The sequence below is a fragment of the Schistocerca americana genome, chromosome 1 (genome assembly GCF_021461395.2).
Source record: "Schistocerca americana isolate TAMUIC-IGC-003095 chromosome 1, iqSchAmer2.1, whole genome shotgun sequence".
NCBI classification, from domain to species: domain Eukaryota; kingdom Metazoa; phylum Arthropoda; class Insecta; order Orthoptera; family Acrididae; genus Schistocerca; species Schistocerca americana.
This window is the reverse complement of record NC_060119.1, coordinates 586247893-586271448: the sequence shown is the minus strand read 5'-3', so window position 1 is coordinate 586271448 and position 23556 is coordinate 586247893. Positions and strand designations below refer to the sequence as shown.

At 43.4% G+C, this 23556-nt stretch overlaps 1 protein-coding gene and 1 non-coding gene across 2 annotated transcripts in view; one reads left to right on the top strand and one right to left on the bottom strand.

Annotated features, from left to right (window-relative positions):
- The first annotated feature begins 1538 nt into the window (after positions 1–1538).
- Positions 1539–23556, top strand: part of LOC124549826 (odorant receptor coreceptor-like) — a 136419-nt gene continuing 114401 nt past the window's right edge. The window contains exon 1 of the transcript XR_006967716.1: positions 1539–1617. The gene's annotated coding sequence lies outside the window, so the exon portion shown is untranslated. The remainder of the gene's footprint in view (positions 1618–23556) is intronic.
- On the bottom strand, positions 5927–6001 carry Trnal-caa. The gene has a single exon. It is a non-coding gene; the product is annotated as a tRNA-Leu (tRNA).

Here is a 23556-nt window from a genome sequence, read left to right as displayed (position 1 = left end):
CTGTGCAGCTCTACGAGCGTCGCTCCAGATTCAGCGCATTTGATTCCGAGCCGACGACCAATCAACTTAGCTTCTACTTCATAGGGGGCTAGCCATTACATGTAACTTTTTAACTTGATGTACAGCTTCGGATCTAAGTGCTCATATCACCCAAAGTTAAGTAAAACCACTTTAAATTGCAGTACCAAGTGTTCTACCTCACCTGCTCCTACTAGCACCTTACATTCGGCCTACCCTTCAGTTTTCAGGAGCAGACTGGCGCGCCGGCTTCCAGGCGGGATACAAAAGTATGTACGACTGTTTTGTCTGTAGCTGTTACGCCTTAAATTGTCTGGTTAGTATTGAGATCGGTCTCTTGTCTTAAGCACTGGGGTATTGTGTTCCTAGGTGGTGAATTAGATGATGTGTCGATGTAGGAGTCTTCTCATAGAGTTTTTCTGATTTTCTTTTAATGTAAATGTACATTGATGGTTCTTATAAGAGGTCCTTAATGTGTGTGTTTGGCGTGAACGGTCTGCACCGGCGATGACGCGTAGAATTCTGTTTTGGAGTCTCTGAAGTTTCTGTAGATGTCGGCCTGCTGCCATAGACCGAACTTCTGATTCGTTAAAAATACTTGGGAGGATAACCGACCTGTATAATGTTAATGTCGTGTCCATGCTAAGTCCTCCACCGTCTAGGAACGGGGTATAGTTGGACAAAAGGAGTGCCACCTCTGCTCCTGGATCTATCTGCTTCGCGAAGGTTAGGCTAGAGAAATCAGTCAATTTGGGGATGTCAGCTTTCTTGTGAACATAACTGCTACGGATATCTCTGGATTTATCCTTATTTTCCATATGTTGCACCATTTCACAATTTTGTCCAGGTGCTAGCATTTGATTGCTATTGCTAGCATAGTTTCCCACTAATACGGCATGCACATCTGACCAAGTTACGGTTAGATCTCTGAATAATAACTTGCTACGTGCTGAGCCCATTATTTTACTTTTAACTAATTTGAAAGGGTATCATGCTATTCTGGGCCTATAAGTTAAAACTCAAGACCACAATTATCAAGGAACTCAAATTATTATCAAATTATTATGTATTAATCAAATGATTATGTATTAATTTTAGTACATCTGACAAACTATCAAATTGCCCACTTTGTGATTCAGGCGCACCAGAGCCTGCACTGAACCATTACGTCTGTCTTGTAACATGCCTGCTAGTCTTTTGACACATCGTTGGAATTCTCACTGCTGCCGTTGCTTTTGTGTGCCGTCTGCTGCCCGCCGTCTCATATAGGCTGCCCGCAAGATGAGACACAGGTCCGTGAGGTGACGCAGGGTGACTCACGGTGAGTTTTTGCGAACCACACAACTGTATGGTCCTGCGCAGCGTGACGTGACGCAGTTCCTGCGCTTGGTGATCCTGCGGGCCGTAGTCTCCTGTACGCAGTTTACTGCGAGGCTCACGGTGGTTCTGGCTGTTGGTAGTTCGAAATGGGGGAAAAGCTGATTGAAACCGTACGTGTTCGCAAAGTTCTGTGTGATACAAGCCATGAAGATTACTTGAAAACGAAGCTGAAAGCTGAGAAGTGGGAGAAAGTGGCCAAGGAAACGGACATACGAAATGGTAAGTTGCATTGTAATTTGTTGTTAACATTCTACATTGACATTGTTAAAACTCTGTGGCAAATTTTCGTGATGTGCTCTGTCCTGGTTAAATGTTTATCAAAAAAGATGCCTAGGTTCCTTACAATATCATTCCTTACCAGCGTGTAGCCCTCCATATCTACCAGTGAAAATGGAATAGATGGATTTAACCACGTCTTTGATATCCATATAGAATCGAAACTGTCGTCAGAGTAGATTTCTCATATATTAAGAGAATGACACAAAGTTCTATGAGCGCTGTTTAAATTGATTTGTTGTTGGATAGCCCTGATGACTAAATAGTTTCTGTTAATTGATAATGAAATTTGCCCACTTCTCGCTATATATACAGTAGCCCTGGCGACAGCAAGGGCTTTTCTCACCAGCTACTCTGCCCCTTCTGACTCATGTCATATGGTCCTCCTCGGGCCTTCTTCGGCCTGAGAACCTGTAGCCAGCCACTCTTACCAAACTTTGTTAAACATGTAAAAAACAAAATTTAATAAAACTCTCTCCAACATAACGGCTTACAACCACGTCAGTCAACAATAAAAGCTCCGGTATCCTTCAAACCATTGTCTCAACAAACTGAACGATAACAATCCAGATTAGGTGAAAACAATTGCACTGAAATCTTAAACGACACCGCTGTCATGTTTAAAAAAAATAGCAATCGGCTTTTTTGTATCTCGGATTATTCTTTATTATTGCTCAATATTTGCAAGGACACATTTAAAAACAACTGTTGACGAGTGGAATCAGGCGTCTTGTAGCGTATCACTTATCAGGAAATGAAAGAAAGCCGAAAAGAAGGGATTCCATGCTATGCGCAAACGCTTCTGGGAAAAAAGAGACATTGTTTAGAGGTCAGAAATGTTAACTTCTATCTCAGTGTTATAATAGTTCTCTACTTTTTATAAAGGCAAGTGAGAAATATTCATTTTATTTTTATCAAACTAAAAATTTTGTGTGTGCGGCATGTCTGTGGTTGCTCCAGCACTGGCACATCCACGTAGTCGGCGCACATGCTGTACAGTCGTTACACTGGGGCGGTAGGTACTGTGTGTTTACGTGGCCCACTTGTAGCAGGCCTAGCGATACGAAAGGGATGTCCATGGGTCAGGTTTGGAAACTGGTGGTGTTAGTGTGAGGTGGTTTAATTTGCAGGCTGTACGGGATGGTTTATAATAACATTTTTCGGGTAAATCAATTAAAATTTTTAATTAATATTGATCCCAACATAAGGACTTTTATTGCAATTAACATGTACCAATGTATTGTTTCGCAAAACAGAAGCATGACTTAAATGTTATGAATTAATTTATGTATTTGAAACATTATGTCGTAGCTGTATGGATATTCTTAGTTTCTCAGTACTTTCCTTTCTAAACCCCTTCCCTTAGCCAAGGAACCATTCCTGTAGTGTTAAAGTATGTAGTGAAGTTCTGTCGAATTTGAAAGCTTTCTGTGAACTTCGTAATACATTTGCTTGTATTAATGGTCGCATTTGATCCTCCGGCATATCCTCCATAGTGTCGTCTCCACTTATTTCAGCTTTAGAAGTAATTAAATAGTTGTGCACCACACAAGCTGTCTTCACAACACTGATAACACTATATACTTTAATTTCAAATGGTGCTCGAAAAACTCGAAAACGCGAAGCAAGTATACCAAAACCGCACACTGCCGTTTGGCGCGCTCTTGACAGTCTATAGTTGAACACTTTGTTTTCATAATTGTCAGTGACGCTTCGTTTTGGACAAGGTCGCATCAAATTCTCACACAAAGGGAATGCCTCATCGCCTACAAATACGAAAGGCATTGCCTCCTGTATTGGAGATAGTGCTGCAGGTGACGGAAGCTGTAAAGTGCGTTTCATCGTTCTTTTCGCCAAATCGCTTGTATTGAAAATGCTTCCATCACTAAACCTCCTTTGTGACCCAACATCAATAGTAATGAATTTATACTCGTAGTCTACGGTAGCCACTAGCACGATGGAGAAAGTGCGTTTATAATTGCAATAGGAGGATCCAGTTTTACTAGGTTTTCTTATTACTACGTGTTTCCCATCAATGGCGCCTACGCAGTGTGGAAACTGTCATCTTCGTTGGAAACCAGCTGCGATTGATTCCCATTGTTCTTTTGTGGGTTCTGTCATAGATATTGGTTGCATTACTTTCCATACAGCTTGAGATGCATCTGATACGGTGTTAGAGACCCTTCGTTCTCCCATTCTGTAGCTGTATGCAATAGTTCTGTATGTGTTTCCTGTCGTCAAATACCTAGAACATAAAAGAAAAAAAATTAAAAAAGGAGTGATAGATTTGTAGCTGTATTTGTTTATTTTTTTTAACTATCAAGTGAATAATTGACATAGCGAAATTCTCTTTTGACACCGTTGTTGCAGCTGTCGAAGCGAAAGCGTTGTGGGAGAAATTGAGACATTCGCTGAGAGGGGCTCTCAGAAGACAGCAAAAATCCATGAAAAGTGGGGCACCGGCTGAATCGGTTAAAGAATGGAAATTTCAAAAGCAGATGGGATTTCTACAACCATATATGGCCAATAAAACACGAGAAGGGGACCTGAACGAATACACTGATAACGAAACCACATCACAAAATTGTCACTGATAGTCCAACTGATGTAGTCGACGAGGGTGAGGAATCACTCAACATGCAGCAGGTAATCAGAAGTGCTCGGGACGACCATCAATCACGGGAAAAAAGAGGAAAGACACTATTGCTGGAATACTCAAACGAAGCATTGAACAACATGAAGAACGAAGAAGATTGAGATCAGAAGAAAGAAGAAATCTGTTGGCACAAACGAGTGCTCAAAGTGATCCTCTGTACCACCTCTTCATGTCAGTGTACCAGATGACCGGATGCATGCCTCTGTCATATCAGTATGTCATCAGAAATGATATTTTCCGTGTGGTTACAGAAATGGAGGCCTCGCTGCTGAACATTCCTGTGAGAACTCCACAGTCCAACACAGTTCAGCGGCCATCATATCACGAGTTGTCCCCGTACAGTAACCAATACCCCAGTCCATCCTACTCTAGTTCAACTCCATCCCATTCTTTACATTCCAACAGTCCATCGCTTACTACAGAAGATGATTGTGAGTTTCAACAAAGCACTTCAACTACGGCCTTAAATCGGCGTGATTTGCTCACACTTATTAATGATTTCTCTGAAAACTGAATGTTAGTAACAATTTTGCTATTTACATTTGCTGTACAGACGGTATTTGTGTGTTATTACAGAATATTTTGGCCATTTGAATATTATGTTTATTCAATAAAGAGTTTTCTATGAACGCTAAACTGTTACCCTCTGCCATTGGTGATGGCAATATTATATTGCATACAGAAGTATAGGCTACTAGCGGACCCGGCTATACTTCCGCAGTTGCTAAATATGGATAGGAAATGTGTTTACATCCTACACTATCGTCAATGGTTTCGACTGGGCGTTATAGGTCAATCACTGTCAATCAGGACAGTGCCTTTTATATCATATAAAGACCTCACATGTTCTCAAATCAGGGAAAACAATTAATCCAGGGAATAGTTACTTCAGAAAGTTCGAGGAAGCTAGAAATATGCTTTTATATTTATATATTAAAAAAATTAAGCCATTGTATTCACATAAAGACTGTAATACCCTTGGTTATCTCATTTGGATATCTCATTTAGATATATGGTAACCCTAGTTCCAATGCTTTGAAATATGGACACAACGTTGCACTGGACTACGCGCATGTAAATTTTGACACAACGTTCTACTAGAATATGCGCGTATATATATATAGCTGTAATATATGAATTTATACAAATTTTATAACGGGGACACATTGTTACGAAAAATCGTGAAAAATTACATGTATATAGGTTATATATAATATATTAAAGAAATAGGTACCTAAAAAAAACTTCCTGTATTAGAATGCAACGTTGTGCCAAAATTTCGAAGCAATCGGTCATGAGTTTTCGGAGGTTAGTGGCTATACACAAATCAATAGATCATTTTTATATATAGAGATATGTTAATCATCGTAGCTTACCTTAAAAACACAGCTAGTTTCTTCTTGGTTCCCATCGACCTTGTAGCGTTGCATCCCTGTCTGTCAATTTCATTCTTGATGAGGCCATGCACTTCTTGGAATTGATCACGGTTTAATCTAAAATAGTTCGTGAATTTTTCATCGTCAAATTCCTTAATGAGGTTTTCACTCTGCAGCGGAGTGTGCGCTGATATGAAACTTTCTGGCAGATTAAAACCGTGTGCCGGACCGAGACTCGAACTCGGGACCTTTGCCTTTTGCGGGCAAGTGCTCTACCAACTGAGCTACCCAAGCACGACTGACGCCCCGTCCTTACATCTTTACTTCTGCCAGTACCTCGCCTCCTACCTCCCAACACGATCACCCGACCGTGCTGTCCCGACCTACTTCGACACAGAAGGCGATCGACTAATATCATGGCAGTAAGTTCTCCAGGTCTCTTTCCCTTTTCAAAATATCTGGTCTTGCACGCCACCAATCGCTAGCCACTAAAATTGCTGTTGTCTACGTCGGTGGCTGCGCTGTCAGCTCGGTGGATTGCTACCAGGAAGGCCACGAGTTCGATTCCCAGCCTGTTTTCTCCGCTCGGGGACTGGGTGTTGCGTTTCTGTATTTTCGTACCGTCATAACTGACACTCGAGTATTGAGCTGACTGCATGGGCGCGTCCCAAAAGCCAATGAAAAAAAAGACTGATGAATTCTGGCATGTCATGGTAACGCGAGGTCAGATCGGCAAGATGCTCGGCTTGGTTGGGGCTGTTTCAGTTCTAAATCTTATAGGTTACAGCCATTGTTGCTCCCAAAGGTGGCAGGCCTGTAATTTACTTTCACACTTTGTCTATCCCCAAATCGTCTGAAAATTTAATCACTTATTGTTCCTCATATTCTGTGTATGCACAGTACTTAAAATTATCGTTTCCGGTATTGCAATGTTGATGGCCAACAGTGTGCATAAACGACGGACGACGTTTATATCTCCCGGAGATGGCTCGCTAATGACGCAGAGATCATTTTTTAGCAAATTTTTGCAAGATCATAGGTGACTTGAAGATTATCAGCACTTAAAGCAAGTTCATCTGCATCTACGTCTACCTCTACATCTACACACATCCCCTGCAAGCCACCACGCAGTGCATGGCGGAGGGTACCTTGTCCCATTACTATAGCCCGATTAAAATTACTTGACAGTTGACATGTCACTCGCCGCTGCAGTATTGCCACATCGGCTGTCGGCTACCGCTCCATTATAGAAGACACATAAACACGGCAGGTCAATTCCCAAACGCTGTCAGTGTGTAACGCGGAACAATGTTAAAAGTGCCCGCCACGAGCCACGTCGTAAACGCGAGATACTCTGGCGATAGCTGATTTTAAGTGGCAATGACTGAACTGCGGCAGTCGACACGTCTTGTAGCTCTGAATTTAAATTCATGTCCTAAGCTACCCACAACCTCGTGACGTGCAGTGTATCCCAGAAAAACTGCGATCAACAATTTGCGGTAGAACTAAAACAACGACAGCTTTGTTCACGACGATTAAAGCTAACCTCAACAAGCAAACTCAAAAAGAAAAAAATTAAATTTCAGCTATCAGAGCAAACCGATCATTGATTACCTGAAAATATCCTTACCTTGGCTACACGAGCTGCCTTACTACCAACTGATGAGCAATCTTCGTTGGCACTTTGTTGCAGATTAAAGGCGACACAGACATATTCCAAACGAAAAAAGTATGGTAGGAAGAAAAATAAGAGCAAATAAAAAGACAACAGTGATGAAAATGGCGCGACTAAGAATTAGAAACAGAAAGAATAAATTTAAGCGATTTAACTGAGTAAGAATAACACTTATACTCTTTCGATTAAATTTAGAAATAAAAAACATTCGCTACATTTGACGAGATCTGATGACCTTCATGTCAGATTTATACGCTAATGATTGTGCTATGCCATAGCACTATCTTTACTACTTATATTTATGAATGTGGAGACCCATTCGCAACGCTGAATTGCAGCCTTCAGAAATTCACCTTCACAGAATGTAGTGCGAAGGTTATCTAATGTACTATAAATACATAAAACTGCAACCAGTCATTTTTTTGTTGTTGAAATAGTCACTCATTATTCCATGAACTTTTCAGGCTCATCCTCAGATGGTTTTTTAAGGAAGTTACATATCTATTGCAAGTATAATGCTGGATACTAGCTGTGCAACAAGATGGCAAATGCTTTAATGCACCGCCATGAGTATTGTTTATCTGTCGACACTCATGGCGATATATTAAAGCATGTTCCACCTCATTGTCACGGAGGCAGCACCCAGCGTTGTGCTTGAAAAATTATGTAGCTTCCGGAAAACTATCTGAAGATGAGCCTAAAAAGTTTCGAAAGCAGGTTCATACAATAATAAATAACTATTTCAAAAAAGGGACTGTTTGCAGTTCTATGTTTTTACATTGAATAAACAGTCACGGGTTCTAAAACATCCGTAATGGATAAGCTTAATCCTATCTAATGTATCTCTGTGATTATGATAACTGTTTATGTGATGCTGAATAGCGTCTTGTGTCTAAGCATCCAGCAATGTATGGTTAGTGTTGTGTAAGAAACTTGCGTTTTTCATTAGCATCGTTGTGAGTGTTGTTTTGTTTTTGTTGTGGTTATTACATATGATGAAATACGAAACAAAAGTGTCAGACCCATGATTCGGGATCCAAACACACCAAGAAAGAATGCCGGACAAGGAACTGAAAGTGAACTGACACAAATTGCTGTCGCAATTTGGCAAAGACGAGCGATTCAGGCGTGACATTGAGCGCTCTGATTGGAGGAAATCAGCTCCAATGCGAAATATGTCAACTATTAAATAGTTTTAATACAGCTATAGTCATTCCCTTTCCTCTTCAACTAGCAAATGGAGCAAGGGAGAAAAGACTTGACTATATGCCTCTGTACGGGCCCTAATGTCTCTTGTCCTTGCGATCCTTACGTGAAATGTACGTTGGAGGCACTAGAATCGTTCTGCAGTCAGCTGCAATTGACTGTTGTCTGAAGTTTCTCAGTAGTGTTTTGCTACACTTTCCTAGAACTCTGCCAATAAAACGAAGTCAACCATTCGTCTTCTGCGCTACTGACGTTACGTGCTTGTTCTATATTATGTCGGTTTGCAATGTTACGTTTCGATACTAAAAGGCGTGACTGTGTTAAGCAACACAACACTAATACTTCATTCGTAAATTACAGGACTGTTTTTCCTACTCATCTGCATTTTTCCTACTCATCTGCAATAACTTACATTTTTCGTTTTGAAAGATATAACCGCCATTTTGACTGTGCAACAGGTTTTATTCCACAATCTAGATTTCGGCCTTGGGGCATTATCGAGTGTTTCAAGTATCAAAAATAGTTAGTCTTGAGTAGAACATAAGTCATCGTCAAAATACATATCTCCGGTTATGTAAATTATTTTCTACTATTACAGTAAGTTGTCATTCACCGCACCAAATAGTAATTTGTATAAGTCTTCTTCCATGGTCCTACAGTCATTTAACGATGACACAATACCCATTCACCGCACCAAATAGTAATTTGTATAAGTCTTCTTCTATGGTCCTACAGTCATTTAACGATGACACAATACAGCGTCATCACCAACCACACGCACATTGCTGCTTACAGGACAATCACATAAAACCATCTTCTTTGAAACTAGAGATATTGTTTTTGTGCATGATCATAAAAAATATTTTTTGAAGTTATTTACATTTATATGCAATTATTATAGAATGTTGGATACGTTGGATGAGGTGTAAAGAAAAGCGTCCTTATAATGTGCTCCATACTTGTATCTACATCAGCCGTCGGTTCACAATTGCGATGTGCGAACATGCGTATTATAACACGGATTTTATATAATCTACCCGAGTCTGACAGTATGTGTGATGAAACCTCTTCACCATTTCTTTTTTGACGAATCGTGTTATCTTTCGTTTCTTCATCTACACTGTCGCTTCTCAAACAGAATAAGAATCTTTGGCATTCAGACTGCTTTAAATTCTGAGGAAGCCTCGTAGTCTTCTAAAAGAACGGTGACACCTGTCGTGTTTCCACAGTACAATAAAGTAATCAGAATGCACTCGTCCGGGTCTCACAGAATGTTTGATTTACTAGAATACATCAACGCTACGTTCGCTTCGCAACAAGTTGCGATCATTTCGATCACGATGTCCTTAACTTGTTCAGTTATCCTGCTCACGGTAGGACACGATCTTAAGACAGTAAATTATGAAAGGTCAGTATGGAAATTTGAAAAGTGATGAAATGCTTCTAACTGTACTATCATTTTTTTTCTTTTATCGACAAATGTCACAGCTGGTGTGTCTTAACAGACAGCAAAATTTAGTTCAACAACTGACGACTACAATAGTTACGCGCGGTTTCTCTCTTGCAGACTTTGTGCTTATTGCAGTCGTAAAAGTAGTACACTTCGTATGTTGAACTGTCATGGACAACTATGATACTATGCGTATATACACTGAGCTGACAAAAGTCATTGAATATCTCTTAATATCGTGTCACAGCTTTTTCTTTGTGCGGGGTAGTGCAGCAACTAGACAAGGAATACTCTGGACAAGTCGCTGGAAGTCCCCTACAGAAATACTGAGCGATACTGCCTCTATAGCCGCCCATAATTACGAAATTGTAGCCTGTGCAGGATGTTGTGCACGAAGTAACCTCTCGATTGCGTCCCATAAATGTTCGATGGAATTCATGTCGGACGATCTGGGTGGCCAAATCATTCGCTCAAATTATTCGGAATGTTGTTCAAACCAATCACGAACAACTGTCATCCATAAGAACGCCAACGTTGTTTGGGAAATGGCGGAAAATGGTCACCAAGTATCCGAGCATAACCATTTCCAGTCAATGATCGATTCATTTCGACCAGAGGACCCAGTTCATTCCATGTAAATACAGCCCATTCCATTATGGAACCTCCACCAGCTTGCACCCTGCCTTGTTGACAACTTGGGTTTGTGAAATCTGTGCTTCACTCGAACGCCACCGTAAGTCGGAAGTTATATGATCAGGCCACAGTTTTCCATTCGTCTACGATCCAGCCGATATGGTCACGAGTCCAGGAGAGGCGCTGCAGGCTAAGTGCAGTTAGCAAAGACACTCGCGTCGGTCTTCTCCAAATTTCACCACACTCTCCTAACGGATACGTTCGTCGTGCAACCCAAATTGATTTCTGCCGTTATTTCACGCATTGTTGCTTGTCTGTCAGCTATGACAACTCTACGCAGACGCCGGTGCTCTCGGTCGTTAAGTGAAAGCCGTCGGCACCTGCGTTGTCGATAGTGGGAGGTAATGCCTGAAATCTGCTATTCTTGGCACACTCTTTAACACAGTGGATCTCGGGATATTGAATTGCCTAACGATTTCCGAACTGAAGAGTTCCATGTGTCAAGCTCCAACTACCAGCCTGCGTTCAAAGACTGTTAATTACCGTCGTGCGGCCATAATCACCCTCGGAAATCTTTTTACATGAATTTCCTGAGTAGAAATGACAGCTCCGCCTATGCACTGCGCTTTTATACCCTGTGTAGCGATACTGCCACCATATTGATATGTGCATATCTCTTCCCATGGCTTTTGTCACCTCAGTGTATGTTTTTTAAACCATCAGCCTTTTACCTGGGTTAAAGCCTTTAGCCATCTGCCCCTAGCATGTGTTCACCTCTTCATATTCACAGATCTACTATTTACAACATTTACGACAAATTATTTTAAGTATTATAATCCCTATACGTTTCTACAAGTTTCCCTAAAAAATTATACTTTATTACTTCTGCAACAGCTGAGACGGCGTGTATGGAAATTAAATTTTTGAGATTAGAGGATACTTCAGCAAGGCATGGTGGAAGAATAATTACGAGCACAGCATGTGTTACATCGTCATGTTTCTGGTCCTCGACGTCTATAAACAAACTTCATACCATTAATAGCTATTCCCTTTCTAACACCTGCGAGTATTTAACGAAAAGAAAATGACCGTAGGTTTCTTTACTCGTCCTTTTCTCTTTTGTATCATTTCCATGGTCTCTGTAAAATATACACAGTACTGCCAGTAGAACTAAAATGCTTGATTACCCCAAGTATCGCATAAAGTATTTCAACAAAGTACAGCGAAAAGTTCATTGTTGTCAGCCGTCTGACCTGGTCGCTATGTCAGCTGCGATTTCAAACGGAGAAAACTGAGTTTCGTGCTGTTATTAAACATTTTCATTTGAAAGGTTGCACTGCCACACAGATCAAAACAGAACCCGATGAAGTTCACGTGGACTCTGCACTATCACTGAAAGTCATTTACTTTAGGATTAATGAATTTAAACGTGGTCGGATAAGTATAGACGTCGAACTGAGGACACCATAAAGGAAAAATTGACAAAATCCATCATACGTTAATGCAAGACCGCCGAAAACAATTCTGAGATTTCTGAGACTAGCCATCTCAACTTAGCGAACGCATTATGACCTGCACGTAGAATTAGCTACGAAGAAGCTGTGTGGGATGTGCGCCGCGATTGCTCACAATCGACTAAAAGCGGATCTGGCAAAACATTTCAGCACAAAATCTGGCGATATTTAATCACAGTCCGCAAGATTTTTCTGCACCGATTTGTGATTGTTGATGAAATATGGCCCGTTATTTCAAACCAGAGTCAAAACGCCTGTCAAAAAATTGAGAAAGGCTGGTGAAAGTGCAACGAAAAAGGTAAAAACCATTTATCAGCTGGTAAGGTGATGGAAAAACTGTACCATATTATGCGTAAATTTTGGATCGTTTCAAACTTTCGTTGGCTGAAAAAAGACCAAGGTTGGTAGGCAAAAAAGTGGTTTTTCACAAGCATAATGCACCATCACATACGTCAACTATAACAATGGCGAAAGTGCATAAATTGGGCTTTGAATTGGTTCCGCATCCACCATATTCACAAGGCTTAGCCCAAGTGACTTCTTCCTGTAACGTAACTTGAAACTTTGGTTGGCTGGGAAGAAATTTTCATCAAATGAGGAAGTGAAAGAATCAACTAGTGTTTTGCAGAGCCTAACAGAACCCATTTTTCGGCAAGGATGAAATAACTGGAGGGTCACTGGATCAATTGTATATGCTTCAAAGGGGACTATGTTGAGTAGTAAGGAGACTTGTTTACGAATCGACATTTTTTTTCAGTTTTTACCAAACTTATCAAATCACCCTTGTATTTATTTCACCAATAGCTGATGCTAGCTATGTAAATGAAGGTAAAAAATATCAAATCACCCATAAACTGAAACTTCTATGCATTCTCATGATTTATATACTCGCAATAATAATTATATATCGATCGATATTTAAGCATATTTATTTCAAGCTTTCTAAACAAACTTTAAAAATTAAAAAGTTGAAAAAAGTGCGGTCTATCTTTTTAGAGATGATTTGTCTTAAAGTAAGAAATAAAATAGATAAGAGAAACATTTGACGAGCGTTCGAGTGATGCTCGAAACCATGTACTGCAAATGAGCTGCCGATTGAGAACTTAAAATTCAGTGTTAGAATCCTGGAATTTTAAAGTGTACTGGAGGATACTTGTCTGAAGGAATTGCAATCAATGGGCTCCTTAGGTCACCAACGTATAAGCGTTGCAGTTGCTGTACCCGGTTTCGTACATCAAAGCTGCGTCAAATATTTCTTCAGTCTATTTTCTTCTTTTTAGACAAATTATGTAACAAAATATTTTGCCTTTTGTTTTTCAGAACTCTTTTGGTCCCAGAATTATCCCAGCAAATCTGTCTTCCACTGATATTCCTTACTAGTGATTTCACGTGCTCTTTGCCCCTTAGCTTGACGAGGTCATTTAAAACGTAGCACAAGCTTGGATTGGCCAATGACGGGGCAGGAAATCGGATGGCCAGAGGCTTAAAGTAGAGCGTATAGAACTCAGCTCTAGATGGGTGGACGGGGCTTTCATCTCAGCTCCTCCAGAATGAGAGTGTAGTGCGTAACACCGCCACACACAAACTGTAAGAACTACGGCTGGTGGTAATATATCGACACTTTTCAAAAACTATCTACATATACATGCAATATCTTTTTCACCGATATATTGATAATTTACGTCGAATTAGAAATGTTGAGTACCGATAGTTTTATTTTACATTATATTTTTTCACAATTTTCGATAAATATTTGAAGATGTTCTTTTGAAATTGCAGTAGAACGTCATTTTACTTTCACTTTGTCAAGGAGTCTTACTTCCTTTTTGAGCTTTCATCACGTCCAGTCTTTCCTTTGGCGGCATGAAGCAAGTGGAGATGGCACAAAGAAAAAGTCCGATGGCACGGCCAGAGTGGTCGTGCGGTTCTAGGCGCTAAAGTCTGGAACCGCGAGACCGCTACGGTCGCAGGTTCGAATCCTGCCTCGGGCATGGATGTGTGTGATGTCTTTAGGTTAGTTAGGTTTAAGTAGTTCTAAGTTCTAGGGGACTAATGACCACAGCAGTTAAGTCCCATAGTGCTCAGAGCCATTTGAACCAATTGAACCGATGGCACTGTGGGGGCGGCGATGTAAATGAAATTACAAGATACCCGATGTGAAGTAATAGCACATAATTTGATTTGAAAAACAATTTTTAACGCAAGTAGTGTGTTATTCCTTCCATCGACATTCTTCTAAAACAGCAGACGAGTGAGGGGGAATACTGACGTAATTGGCGCATGCCGCTACCAACAGAAACTGCAACGTTTAACATGGTCACGCAATTTTGACACTACAACTGTAGGTCGCTGGCAGGAATGAGCCGCGCGGGCTTAGCCGAGCGGTCTCAGGCGCTGCAGTCATGGACTGTGCGTCTGCTCCCTGCGGAGGTTAGAGTCCTCCCTCGAGCATGGGTGGGTGTGTTTGTGCTTAGGATAATTTAGGTCACATAGTGTGTAAGCTTCGGGACTGATGACCGTAGCAGTTAAGTCCCATAAGATTTCACACACATTTGAACATTCTGCAGGAGTGAAAAAACAGGGAAGTTGACATGAAGTGTTCGAGACAAATCCGATGTATGACGAAACAGAACGACGGAGCCATCGGACACCTTTTATTGTGCCACGTATCTGCAGTTACCATTGTTAACAAAGTGGCTTTCGTCATGCATGAATGTGCATAGTTTTCCTTTCAGTTCTTGCTCTAAGGGGCATAAGCAGGCTGCTAGCTTCTTGATGTATAGAATATCTACTAATAAACCAATATTTAAATATACAGCTCGAAAACTGGCAGTATATTTACTATGTCCAGCCGATATGTTATTTGGCCGATACGTCGACATCTTTCCCTCAGTGTATCGATACGTCGATACCTTCTTCTAGGCGCGTCAGTCCGGAACCACGCTGCTGCTACGGTCGCAGGTTCGAATCCTACCTTGGGCATGGATGTGTGTGATGTCCTTAAGTTAGTTAGGTTTAAGTTGTTCTAAGTTCTAGGGGACTGATGACCTCAGATGTTCAGTCCCATAGTGCTCAGAGCCATTTGAACCATTTGATACCTTCTTTCGAAATATCTTGGACCGAAAATGATATATTTTTAAATATCGATATATCAGATCCATGATTTTTTTATAAATATCAACAGTCCTAGTAAGAACCTTTGATAGGGCTAGGCGGTGTCTTGCAGTAAGCGGCATTTTTAATGGAAATCATTGCTCACTAGGGCTGTATTTGATGAAGAATTACATATTTCGACTAAGCTTACAGCAATACTGTCTGAAATATTACAATTCGTATCGGTCTTTGATCTCAAGATTTTAAAAAAGAATATTTCATTTGATTACTGGTTTCTATCCATTATGAAAATGTATGTTTTGATAAAATGGAATAATTACCAAAATAGCATTCGCTAGGTAAGAGCATCAGAAAAAAAGGTAAAGAATGGAAGAGAAACGATAGGGCATTATTAGCACGATGGAGCCAGAGTAGGTACACTATGCTTACAACTGCAACACAGACAAGGGTTGTGAACGCTAGGCTGAGGCATTATTGTGGCAAACCACTAAAGTGAATTATACTCTATCTTGAATCCTGGTCTTTTATTTGGCGCGCAGCATTCCACCAGATGAGACAACTGCTGGTTTTCCCTATGTCCTACGTCCTACGCCAAGTAGTAGTCTTGTTCTGCTAACCACGCATGGTAAGTATTCTTGGAAGAACGAAAATGTAGTGGATATGATTTAGTCATAGCCTAAACTACACCGTCCTGCATAATTAACGGACTCTCTGTAGGGAGTGTAGGAGAATATGACTTAGATGTAGGTTGAAGTTTGCAATGGGAGCTCGATATATGGCAAGATAGCTCGACTGAAATAGCACTGCCCTCGAACGAGAAAGGGCTAGCATCAGAGGTATTTTGGAACCCACTTATTAACTTGCCACAAATACTGTACCTTGTGTTCAAGAAATTGCAATTTTACTATGGGGAAGACGACATATTTGAAACTCGTGCTGTTCAAAAAAGGTGCTGGATTGCACTGCTGGTAAGAACATTGTCCGTGGAGATTTTAAGAGAACCAGAGAGAAGGATCAGACTGAACGGTCATCTGGCTGATGAAGTTGTTCAAATGGCTCCAACGGAAGACAGTTGAACGGAATTCATTCCTTCCTCTATTAACCAAGGTCAACGACAAATACTGATGTACTCGTTCGGAAAAATCATCCTGATTGACGTGTTCAGGGCGCAGCCAGGCGGCGAGCACTTTGGAAGACGTCCAGGACCTGGTGAGTCCCAACGCCGCCATGCTGCGACTGTTGGGGCTGTGGAGCGCGCCGGGCTCTGCTGGTGAAGGCACCAGGGGCGTCGCAGCTTTGGCGCGCGGATGGTTCTGCTGGGTGATGGTGCTGTTCATAGCGGCCACCAGCGCGGGCAAGCTGTGCCTGGACACCCCTGAGGAGCTGACCGCGCTGGCCGACTACGGCTACACTGCGTTTCATTTGTCTGCCGTTACAGTGAAGGTAAGCAGCTTTCTAATAGACTGATGGATAAAGAAAAATGAGCAACCTCCAGCATATTCTCACACGATTAAACTTTCATTCACGTAATATGTAAGTGGTGCACTGTACATGCATGGTAGTCATATGCATATGCAGCTTCGAAGTAGTCCTGCAGTTAGTCTTACAGATGATGGTAGACGTTAAATGGATACTTTGAAAAGCATTTCGATAATTTCGGCAGGTTAGAGCCACGTGTAAGAAACAACAAAGGATGATCAGGCTTAACATCTCGTCGACCATATTGGAGACAGATCACAACTTCGGATTGGGGGAGGATGATCAAGGAAGTTGGGTGTGCCTATTGAAAGGAACCCTTCTGAAACACTCCTTCAGCGATTTGAGGAAATCATGGAAACCAAAATATGGATGGTTGGACGGGTATTTGATCTTCCCCTCGTCCCTTAAATATGCTCCCAGTGCCTTACTACTGCGCCACCTCATTCGCTATGAGCCACGTATAGGATATAACTGTTTGGCCTCAGCTGACAACCGAGTGCCACACAGCAATTTAAAGAGCTTTGCTGTAAATAATGGTAATGGAGAGTTGATGGAACGCTGAATGGCTGTATGCAAAACATAGTACATGGAGTGTTCGATTTTTATCCACATTGACAGTTCAACCATAAACCAAGAAATCGAAACTGGATCTCTGTTTTCAGATTCTCGCTAATGGCAACTTGGTCAGGATGTGTGCATGCAAACAGTCGTAAGTGCCAAAAACATAGCCATCATACGGCCTACTTTGTTTCCCAATCGCGTGTATCTTATGTCATGTTCATAGACCCTCTTCAGGTTGACAGCCTCCTATTTGCGGCACGGACAAGAAGTCCCTTTCCCTACTCGCGATGGCTCTAATAGCATGGTTATGCTGGCGAAGGCGGAGGTAGAGAATACGAACGTTAGGGTGTTTAACCATCCACCCGAGGCTGATTACCGTTTCCTCAAGATCGTCCTGCTTTCGTTTGGGGATATACGGCGGAAACGCTGGTCCGCTCAACATCGTTTACAAGCTTATTGCGGAGTTCGATGGTGATCAAACGGAATATTCCTTCTGATTTTCTGGTGTGTGGATGCCGGGTACATATAATTTACACAGGACAAGAATGAGAGTGGACGCCTCCGTACAAACTGCTCGCGTCGTGTTACGGTATTAAAATCCAATTATGAACGACATAAAAGGCTACCTTTAGCGAAACTGGTTCCTCAAGCGACAGCCATTATGACTAACCATGTTTCTGAAGGGCAAGGCAAGCCATTGCGCGGTGGTACTAGTGCATTTCCGTCGTTAGCCTCGCGTCAGGACTTCGCCACTGTGGCTTCCGCGTCGCCACCACCATCACTTCAAAACAACCGTAGACGGACGCAAGGAATCAGACGGGTCCTCTTCGCTTCCCTGCTCCACTGAAAACATCCGGTGCAGGAGGCCTCTCCCCTCCCTGAGTTTAGGCCGAATGATAGCATGTCGGTTGCTGTTCAAGATTCGAAAGCGTCCGACCTGGCTCCCGAGTCCGAGACCGCCGCTTCGGAGTCACGTGAGGACAGACCTGTTCCGGAGCTCCGTACCGTATCGACGGAGTTGCCAGACATGCCTGAGTCTGCAACGCATTCCCACCCTTCTTCTGGCCCCCCTCCCCCCGGATGGGGAAAGCGTGCCACAAGCCGCTTCTGATCGAGCCCCGATCGGCCCAAGTTTGCCAGCGGCACATGTGGTGACGGTAAAAAACGTATGGTCAGTTTCCGATTCCGTTGATTCCCAGGAGCTGCACCGCCCGCCTGTTCCTGATACTGAATTTTCGCAGGAGCCCACCCGCCCCCCTTTCAAGTTGCTGCATGCGGCAGTCGCTTTCCCGCACTGCCGCAACAGACAACTTTTTCAACTTGAGCGCGCACCATCGTGAAAAAAGAAAGAGGATGGAAGAGAGGGTCCATCTCTTTACAGTCAGATTCATCCGTTGACTCTGCCATAGACTGTTGACGGTCATTTGCAAGTAATCAGCTGTATAGTTTTGGCAATCGGTAGATGCAAGCCTATACCTTTCTTACCTTGAATGAGAACAGAATTAATTCCGAGCTTAGACTTGCGCCGCTGCGACATTTTATTTATGATTCATGTGCAGACGTGATATTGAGAAAAATTTTCTATTCCAGGCTTTTCTACTTTCTTGAATGTGGCTCCTGACCTATCTATTGGTACTGCGTTATTTTACAAAGGGACTACCACTGACTGATTTCAAAGTTCTTGACAATGGCCGAGAAATAGGCTGCACATTTTGTGACCTTACTTTTGATTCTTCTTGATGCCCCTTCAGGATCTGGTAGTTCTAAAGAACGTGCGCATTTTTACAAAGAGGGTATTGTTTATTTATTTCATAAAACTCCGCTGAAACTTCTGTTAGTTGCAGATTTTAATCATGTTTGCGTCCTGTGGATAAGACCTCTAATTTCAGTTTCAGTAACAAATTAGACGATTTCGTGCGTTCTTTGAAAATACGAGATGTGTAGGCCTATCAATATCCCACTCTCGTCAGGTACACTCACTTTTGAGCTACTCCCAGTAGCCGACTCGATCGCTTTTATCTTTCTGACTCTTTATGTGGACAGCTGTTAGCGACAGACGTGATACCAGCTTGTTTCACTGATCACTGTGCCGTAGCTGTAACTTTAAATCAAGTGCCGCAATCAGTAAAACTGTATCGCCTCCCCTCGATGTTGTACACATCCCTCCTAAATGACCCTACCCTCGAGATTATCGTTCGAGAAGTTTGGACACGTAGCTTGCGTTTGCAGGACCGTTAATCGTCACTTATGGATTGGTGGTCACTACGCGCCAAACCTTTGCTCCGGAAAGCGTTAATGCGTTACAGCGCTGAGAGGGCGAGGTATCTCGTTGGGACGCAGGAATTTTACTATTCCGCCTTGCAACAACTTTATGATGATGCCAGACAAGCTCCCTTACGGATTATGGATGTCCGCCATGTTAAAGTGAAAGTTGTCAGTTAAAGGGACAACAACTGGAAGGACTCAGGCTGCGATCAAAATCGCGCTCCTTCCTACAGGATGAACTGACCTCCTTATAACACCTTATGCGGTTGCGGACGCGTCGCAAACGAGCATGTTTGACGTCCCTTATTCGCACCAGTGGTCACAGACTGACATCCCAGCGTGACATTTATACAGAGATCTATATTTACCGATCCTTATGATGTCCCTGCTGCTGGTACGATTGTCCCTGATGAGTTTACTCCTCTCCTCGATCGCGTGATTTCTCCCGCATTAAATAATGACTTTCTAAGTGACTTTACTTGCGATGATACAGGGTGTATCAAAAAGACTCATCTGATTTAAAAAATCACAACTATTACGTTATTTGAGATGTGTGCGTGAACAACCTACTATTGGAAAGGGCAAACTCTCGAGTTTTACGTGGTTTTGTGTGTGTTTAACGTATTTAATGTGTTTTGTGCAGTTTCACGAGAAAAGGTGTACAGTCCATTTTTCTTCGCCGAGAAAACTGTTACATGAAGGACATGTCTCGATATGCTTGAGAACAGTCTTTTCCCACAGTTGGAGACTGATTAGAACGCCTTCATTTACTAACAGAATGGGGCACCGACACACTGGCATCTGGAATTTTTAAATCAAAGGATTACTGAACGATGTATCGCTCGCAATGGATCAAATGATTCAGCCTTACATTACTGGCCTCTAAGGTCATAGGGCATGACTGTGATTATTTCGTGTGTGGGTTCCATTTATGTCCCTCCATCCTTCGATGTCACCAGGGCAGACTTCCTTCAGTTTATTGGGCAGCTACCTCCCCCACTTTTGCTACTCAGTGACTTTAATGCCCATCATCCCCTTGCGGTTCTCCCAGGACCTGTCAGAGAGGTGCCCTCTTGGCTTGATCTCCTTAATCAACTCAGCCTCTTTTGCCTTAACACTGGAGCACCCACACTTCTTTCCGACCTTTCGCGCACCTATTCCCATTTGGACCTATCCTTCTGCACTGCCCAGCTTGCCCATAGTCTTCAGTGTCCTGTTCTTCCTGACATAACTCGATCGACCATTTCCCATGTGCTATCCGTTTACTGACTCCTAACCCACCTGCGTGCATACCCAAATGGCAGCTTACTAAGGCTGACTGGTGGCTTTACTCCTCCCGGCGACCCAGTTGTGGTGACCAGGTGGAAAATCTCACAAACGTTATCCTTACTGCTGCAGAACGTTCTACTCCTCACGCTTTCTTTTTACCATGCCTTGTCCCAGTCCCTTGGTGAACTGAGGCATGCCGTGACGCAATCCACGCACGCATCCATCCTCATTCGTGCAAGTGGCTAGACTGAATTGTGTTCAAATTGGGAATTTGTACTGGTGCTGATGACCGCGCAGTTGACCGCCCCACATACGAAATATCATCATCATCATCATCGCGGACGGAGACATGCTTTCCACGTTTTTAACCGTCATCCTATGTTGGCAAACTGCATTCGTTATAAACAGATGCGTGCAAACTGTCGTCGTGTTCTTTGGGGTAGCAAAAAAACTAGCTGGATTTTACTCGCTAGTTCTTTTAACAGTTCCACCCTTTCTTACCCCCTGCGGGTCCGGGGGTTAGAATAGGCCCGAGGTCTTCCTGCCTGTCGTAAGAGGCGACTAAAAGGAGTCCATCCCCCTCAAGGGGGTAGTTAGCGCCTGCGTCCGGAGACGGACGGTCCCACGACCTATATTTGTGGTCTTTTTGGTTTTTCACTTCTAGTTTTTTCCTTCTTTGGTTGGTTCCTTTCTTTGTTCTTCTCCATCTCACTGTCTTCCTTACTCTTTCCCTTGCCTTCTTCTCCTTGCCTTCTTCTCCTTGCATTCTTCTCCTTGCCTTCTCTGGTCTCCGCCTCGGCGTTTGAGACAGTCTGTCCTCTCTCACCCTCTCTCTCTTCTTTTTCCTCTTCTTCCTTCCTCCCTGTGCGCGCCTGAAGGCCGACCCACGCGTTCGCACGCATAGCCGGTGACGGGGTAACGCGTAATCCCCGCCCTGGGTAGACAAGTAAGGCACGCACGTACCCCCTGGTAAAGGCCAGGCCCAGGGAGGGGTGATTGCCTGAGCTGATACCTTCTGACCATGCCGATTGGTCCCTCCGTCTGTTTCTCGGGAGGTGTGACCTGAGGTGTAAACATTCACCTAAGGCGGGAGTGCCCTCTGAAAGGGTCCCCATAAGGAAGGAGCACGCCATCGGAGACGCTGGCAATCATGGGGGATTCCTCCGCAATGGATTTCTCTTCTTCTCTCTCGACTTCTGCCCACAAACGGAAACATGACCAGCCCCCAGTGACAAAAGTACTACCGCCTACCCCACAGTTCCTCGTCATTTCTCGATCTGAGGACGGAAAGGATTTTTCCTCTGTCAACCCTTTCGTTATCCAGAAGGGCATAGATTCCATAGCCGGTACTGTTAAGTCTTGTACGAGGTTGCGTAATGGTACCTTGTTACTAGAAACTGAGAGCGCCTTTCAGGCACAGAAACTGCTTCGAGCCACACTCCTGTACACATTCCCTCTCCAGGTGGAGGCTCACTGAACTTTGAATTCGTCTCGTGGTGTGGTCTATACTGGATCCGTCGACGGATTGACTGACGAGGAGATTCAGTCTTTCCTCGCTGAGCAGGGCGTGACGGCTGTCCATAGGGTCATGAAAAAGGTCAACAATGACCTTGTACCGACCCGGACACTTTTCTTGACCTTTGATAGTGTTAAGCTGCCATCGCGCATCAAAGTGGGCTACGAGGTTATTTCTGTTCGCCCCTATGTCCCGACACCTACGCGCTGCTACCAGTGTCAGCGTTTCAATCACACTCGACAGTCTTGTTCCAATGCGGCTAAATGTGTCACTTGTGGCAGGGATGCCCATGAGGGTGACTGTCCACTTCCGTCTCCTCGTTGTCTGAACTGTCAGGGTGACCATGCAGCATCCTCCCGTGACTATCCCGTCTATAAGGAAGAACGCTGTATCCAAGAAATTCGGGTCAAAGAGAAAGTGTCCACCTTGGCTGCTCGCAAGCTATTGGCTAGTAGGAAGCCCACGCTGCTCCCAGTGGGGAAATACAGTACTGTCCTCGCCTCTCCTCGGACTACCAGGGAGGTGGCAACCCAGACGTGCGACCTCACCTTCAGCACCACGGTCGTCCGTTCGGCCAGTGCTAAGAACGCGCGGTCGACGTCTCCTCTTCCTCCCATCACCCCACAGACACCAGCCCCTTCATCAGCTTCTGCTAAGACGAAGACCCAGAAGTCAGATGCATGGGCCTTCAAGAAGGAACCGTCCCGTGCAGACTTCCTACGTACCTCGACCTCCCAGCCATCGACCGGTACTTCCACCAAACGACCTTCCAAGAAGGCTCATAGGAAGCACAGTTCTCCTTCTCCGCCACGGCGCATTTCTTCTCCTGCGCCACCCAGCGGTTGCCGCCCCAGGCCATCATCCGTTTCGCCTGGCTGCACCGCTGGTAGCCGAACATCTGGCCGTTCACCATGGCCGATGAACCTATAGAACCAATGGACGATGACTGTCCGCCTACTGATAGCGGCGGCAGTGCTCGCTCGAAGCCAGGCCCTCAGCGGCCTTCGAGGTGACCCCTTCTTTCATCTTCCTTTTCTTATTACGATGGCACTTATTCACTGGAATATTCGCAGCATTCGCTCCAACTGAGAGGACTTGAAGTTGCTGCTCCGCTTGCACCGTCCGCTCGTCGTAGCCCTCCAGGAAACGAAGCTATGCCCATATGATC